The 6,835-nt window shown below is 34.7% G+C and overlaps 1 non-coding gene across 1 annotated transcript; it reads left to right on the top strand.

The window, feature by feature from the left end:
* Positions 1–4,783: 4,783 nt before the first annotated feature.
* On the top strand, positions 4,784–4,857 carry TRNAL-UAG. The gene has a single exon. It is a non-coding gene; the product is annotated as a tRNA-Leu (tRNA).
* The last annotated feature ends 1,978 nt before the right edge of the window (positions 4,858–6,835 follow it).

The raw sequence follows: 6,835 nt of genomic DNA, 5'->3' as shown, positions 1-6,835 counted from the left end.
TAAAAGAACTTACAAGAACTATCTGTCTTCATTAGAAAGAGTAACATAAGAATAATAGACATGCCAGAAGGAAAAGAGTAGGAGAAGGGAACAGAGAGTGTATTCAAACAAATAATCAATGAGAACTTCCCAAACCTATGGAAAGAACTGAATACTCAAATACAAGACGCTAACCAAACACCTAATTAGCTCAATCCAAAAAGGCCTTCTCCAAGGCACATTATATTGAACTTCCAAAAGCTAACAACAAAGAAAGAATTCTCAAAGCAACCAGGAAAAAGAAGATAGTAATCTATTTTTAAAAATTCATTAGATTATGATTGGATTTTTTATCAGAAACCCTACAAGCTAGGAGAGAGTGAAAACAAATATCAAATTGCTGAAAGAGGAAAATCACCATCCAAGGATAATATATCCAGCAAAGTTATCCTTTAGATATGAGGGAGAAATAAAGGCTTTCTTAGACATACAGAAGCTAAGGGAATTTACCACCGCAAGATCAGCATTACAAGAAATACATAAGGGTGCTCTTCTACCTGGAACAAAAAGACAAAGGAATACAAAACTATGAGTAATGTAACAGACAGACAGAAGCAAAAAATTGTGATGCTTGTTCAGAAAGAGATATTAAACAAATGAAACAAAAACATAGTTTAGAAAAAGAAAAAGAATTGCTACTGCAATTTGTAAATGAATTCATAGCATAAAAAGAAATAATTTGTGACAACAAAAACATAAAAGGGGAGGGAGAAGGATTGAACTCACACAGGTGAATGGAGATAATATGCAATCAGAAGACACAGGACTACAATATGTATGAAACTTTCTTTTGCATAAACCTAATAGTAACCACGAAAAATCTAAAACTGAGACACATAACATAAAAAAGAAGAAACTGAGAGAAAAATCATTAGATACCACCAAACTAAGATAACAGACAGAAACACAAGGGAAAAGAAACAATGGAGACACAGATCTACAAGAAAATATAAGCTAAGATGGCTATAGGAAATTCTCATATATCCATAATCATGCTAAATGTAAATAGATTGAACACAACAATTAAAAGGCACAGAGTAGTGGGATGGATCAAATAGCAAAATCTAACTATATGGTGTCTTCAGGAGACACATCTCATCTGCAAGGACAAAAAGACTCAAATGAAGGAATGAAAAATGATACTCAAAATAAATGGTGTCCAGAGAAAAACAGGTATAGCTGTACTTATAGCTGACAAAATAGATTTCAATATAAAAATGATAACAAGATACAAAAATGTACATTTTATAATGATAAAGGGGACAATATATCAAGAAGATATAACACTTATTAACATATTTGTACCCAACCTGGGAGCACCAAAATTTATAAAGCAACTACTAAAAGAACTAAATGGAGAAACTGACAAAAACACAATTATAGTAGGGGACCCAAATATCCCATTGACAGCTATGCATAGATCATTTGAACAGAAAATCAGTAAGGAAAATCAGTAAGGAAATTGACATTAAATGACACATTCGACCAAATGAACATAATTGAAACTTGCAGAATATACATACATTCTTGTCTAAGTGCACATGAAACATTCTCAATGGTAGACCATATGTTGGGACACAAAACTAGCTTCAACAAAATTAAGAATATTGAAATTGTACCAAGCATATTCTCCAACCACAATGCTTTGAAATTGGAAATCGAGCAAAAAAGGAAATGGGAAAAAAAAAAACAAAAACCCATGGAGATTAAATAACATGCCACTAAATAACAAGTGGGTCAAAATAAGAAAAAAAGACAAAATCGAAAGATACTTATAGACAAATGAGAGTGACAATACTACATACCGATTTTTTTGAAATACAGCAAAAGGGGTAATAAAAGAGAAGTTTACATCATTACACACCTACCTAAAGAAACAAGAAAATTCTGAAATACGAATTGGTAGTTACAAAATAGTCATGGTGATATAAAGTATAGCACAAGGAATGTAGTCAATAATATTGTAATAACTATGTATGGTGTCAGATAAGTACTAGATTTATCGGGGTGATCACTTTATAAGTTATTTAAATGTCTAATCACTATGTTGTACACCTGAAACTAATATAATTTTGTATGCCAACTGTAATGAAAATGTTTAATATTAAAAAAATAAAATAAAATACATAAGAAAAAACCTAAATACTAAATTTATGGACCTTAGACTCAGAGATAATTTCATAAACTTGACCCCAAAGGTGAAAGAAGTAAAAACAAAAATACATAAATGGGACTGTCCAAGCTAAAGGACTTTTCCACACAGCAAAAGAAACCATCGGTAAAACAAAAAGATGACCAACTGAATGGCCGAAGATATTTGCAATGATACCTCCAATAAGGGGCTAATATCCAAAATATATAAATAACTCATACAACTCAATGAGAAAAAACAATCCAATTAAAAAAATGAGCAGAAGACTTGAAAAGAAACTTTTCCAAGAAGACATACAAATGGCAAACAGATATATGAAAAGATGCTCAACTTCACAGGCCAAAAGGGAAATGCAAATCAAAATCACAATGAGATACCACCTCACACCTGTGATAGTGGCTATCATCAACAGGACAAGTAATAACAAGTGTTGGAGAGGTTGTAAGGAAAAAGAAACCATCATACGCTACTAGTGGGACTGCAAATATTACAGCCACTATGGAAAACAGTATGGAGGTTCCTCAAAAAAATTAGAATAGAATTACCATGTGTCCCAACAATTCCTCTTTTGTATTTACCCAAAAGCCCTGAAAACATTTATCTGCAAAGATATATGACCCCGATATTCATAGCAGCCTTATTTATGGTGACCAGGACATGGAAGCAACCAGTGTCTTATGATAGATGATTGGATAAAGAAGATGTGGTACATTCATACAATGGAATATTACTCAGCCATAAGAAAAGATTAAATACTGCCTTTTGTGACAATATGGATGGTTCTTGAGACAATCATGCTAAGCAAAATAAGTCACACAGAAAAAGTTAAGAACCATATGATTTCACTCATACAAACATCACAAACAAACACCCATGGACACAGACAGTGGCTTAGTGGTTACTAAAGGGAATGGGGAGAGGGTAGGTAGATAGGAGTAAAAGGAGTCAAATATTTGGTGATGGAAGTAAATCTAAGTTTGAGTGGTGAACACACATGCAATATATATATGACATATTTTTGAATTGTACACTTGAAATATTTGATTTTATTAACCAATGTCACCCCAATAATTTTAATTTAAAAAACAAATTGAAATGAGTATTCAAACAAATACTTGTACATGCATATTAGTAGTAGCACTATTTACAATAGTGCAAAGTTGTAAACATCTCAAATGTGTCCATCAACAATGACTGCATAAACAAAATGTGGTGTACCCATACAACAGAATATTATTTATCCATAAAAAGAAATGAAGTATCTGTATATGCTACAACATGGATGAATCTCAAAAACATTATGCTAAATACAAGAAACCATGTGCAAAAAAGGTAAAATATTATATGATTCCACTTATATTCAATATCTAGAATGAGTAAATCCATAGAGACAGAAAGCAATCTAGTTGTTGTCAGGAGCTAAAGGGATGGATGAATGAGGAGTTACTGCTAAATGGATAATGAAAGTATTTTGAACTAGATGGAAGAGATGTTTGTATAACATTGCAAATATATTAAACATCACTGAAATGCATACTTTAAAATGGTTAATTTTATGTTATGTGAATTTCACTTTAATTTAAAAAAAAAAACAACTGCAGAAAAACAGTGTAATAGAAATCCAGTCATCCTAAGTACCTTCCTATGATATATCCAAATGATGAAAGACCATGATTTGGAAACAGTGGAAGATGGAGCAAGAAGATTCCTGGAATGAGAATCTAGAAATCAGGGTTCAGACTCTGCTATTAATTAACTACATGTGCTGAGACAAGTTATGAAGCATCTCTCGATATCAATTTTTACATTTGCAAAATGAGAAATCTCAAATTTGGTTTTCTCATGATAAAAAGTTTCAGAAGAGCCACCTGCAAAAAAGTTCTTTAAAAGATGCATACACACAAACATCCACCCAACCTCATGGACTTGTTGAAAGAGACAGATGAGTCAATGAGAGAGATAATGCTTGAGGTTAAGGGCTAGCTGAATTAAAAATTACAAAATTCATGCCTGCCCCTTTCATTCATTTAGAAAACCTATTATGTGTCAGTGTGCTATACACTGAGGATACACAGATAATTAAGACACTATCTTCTCAAGAGCCATCTAATCTAGTGGGGATGACAGGTAAATGGATAATTAGACTGTGATGAAGAGATATGATATAGGACTCACATCATATGAACTGGGCAGATACTTTGGGAAAAAGGAAACTAGCTCACTTTTCTTATACCATGTACAGGAATAAACTCAAAATGGATTGAAGATTTAAATGTAAGACCCAGAACCATAAAACTCCTAAAAGAAAACATAGGCAGTATACTCTATAACATTGCTCTTAATGATATTTTTTCTGATATATCTTCTCAAGCAAAGGATACAAAAGAAAAAATAAACAAATGGGACTACATCAACGAAAAACTTTTTGCACAGCAAAGGAAACCGTCAGTAAAACGAAAAGACAACCTACTGAATGGGGGAAGATATTTGCCTATGATACATCTGATAAGGGGTTAATATCTAAAATGTATAAAGAATTCATACAACTCAACATAAAAAAACTATCTAATTAAAAAATGGGCAGAGAGGAGTGGCTCCATAGTGTAGTGGTTAACATGTCTACTTTAGATGCAGAAGGTCCTGGGTTCATGCCCCAGGTGGAGCCACGGGCCAGACCCTGGGCGCCGCAGGCCCTGAGTGCGTGCTGCAAGCACGTGGGAGGAGATGCCCTGCCTTCAGAGATCCAGTTCTTAAGGAGAGACAGCAACATCCGTAGGTCAGGGGTGGAAGTGGGGGTGAGGGGAATTAAAGAGGGGGAAAAAATGGTCAGAGGACCTGAATAGGTGTTTCTCCAAAGAGGACATACAGATGGCCAACATTCTGATATATGAAAAGATGCTCAATATCATTAATTATCAGAGAAATGCAAATTAAAACCACAATGAGATATCACCTTACACCTGTCAGAATGGCCATCATCAATAAACCAAAGAACAAATGTTGAAGAGGATGTGGGTAAAAAGGGAACCCTCATGCACTGTTGGTGGGATTGCAAATTGGTGCAGCTACTATGGAAAACTGTATAGAGGTTCCTTAAAAAATTACAAATAGAATTATCATATGACCCAGTAATTAGATTTCCAGGTATTTATTTGAAGAAATTCATAAGATTAATTCAAAAAGATATATGCATGCCTGTGTTCAATGCAGCATTATTTACAATAACCAAGATATGGAAGCAGTCTAAGTGTCCATCAGTAGATAAATGGATAGAGGAGATGTGGTATGTGTGTATGTATATATACACATATATATGTATATACAATGGAAGATCACTCAGCCATTAAAAAGAATACAATCTTAACTTTTGCGACAACATGGATGCACCAAAAGAGTATCATGCTAAGTGAAGTAAGTCATACAGAGAAAGACAAATATGATATGATTTCACTCACATGTTGAATTTATAAAAACAAAATAAGTGAACAAACAAAACAAAAACAAACTCATAGATACAAAGAACAAATTGATGGTTGCCAGGTGGGAAGGGGTTGCGGGGACAGGTATAAAAGGCGAAAGGGATTAAAAAGTAAAAATTTCCAGTTATTAAAATGATCGTGGGGATGTAAAGTACAGCATAAAGAATATAATGAATAACATTTTAATAACTATGTATGGTATAAAATAGGTATTAGACATATTAATTTGATCAGTTCTTAAAGTATACAAATGTCTAATCACTATGTTGTACACCTGAAACTAATATAATATTGTATGTCAATTGTAATTGAGAAATAAATTTTTAAAAGACAGGAAAAATTATTTTCTGGTAAAGCTAGATCATAGATTCAGTCAGCTCTTGGCACAGATATACAAATCTCCAACTAGGCCATCTGGATCCTGATGTTGATTCAGACAAGATTGTTCCTACCGTTGGCCTGGCATGACAAGTTGGCACCAGACACTGTTAGGGCAGTGGCTTGGGAACTATATTTGGAAGCCTATGTGCATGGCTTCTCTGCCTCATCTCCACGTGGATGAAATTCATTTGGCTGATTTCTGGAAACACATTCTAGGAGGAATGTGAAGTAGGTTTCTAATCTTGCTCTGCTTAGACATAAATTAAGATCTTGTTTGTTCAGAATGACTACTGCCACATCCTGCCAGAAACTCTGTGCTCTCTGGGGTGTGTAATCTCTATTTATTAGGTTATTTTTCTGGCCAGGGGCTCACACTGTGCTTTGTTCTCATTGCCCTGCCACTCCCATGGACTGGGTGCCGAGCAAACCAGACAGTGACACCTAATTCACTCTTCCACCAATTCTATTCATATCTCTTCATTGTCTTTGGATGATGTGACCAAGCACCTCAAAGCAGATGCAGGGAACCTTGTGTACTACTCTAGAGTGACAAGTTCCTCTCAGGCCCTGGACACAGGAAATCAAGCTGTAAGACATCTCCTCCTGGCCCCACCAAGCAATGGCAGTAGAGTTGAGGACATGGAACTCTGAAACATCAGCAAGGCTGGCCCTATTTTAAGGCAGAGCACAACTGCCTACAAGGATTTCGAGGGAAACCAAAAGGCCTCTCTAGCCCAAACATCTCCATTCACCCACCTACATTCCAATATGCTTGGAATCACTC

This window comes from Pteropus vampyrus, unplaced genomic scaffold, assembly GCF_000151845.1.
Source record: "Pteropus vampyrus isolate Shadow unplaced genomic scaffold, Pvam_2.0 Scaffold635, whole genome shotgun sequence".
In the NCBI taxonomy this organism is placed as follows: Eukaryota; Metazoa; Chordata; class Mammalia; order Chiroptera; family Pteropodidae; genus Pteropus; species Pteropus vampyrus.
This window is presented reverse-complemented; position numbering and strand designations above follow the sequence as displayed.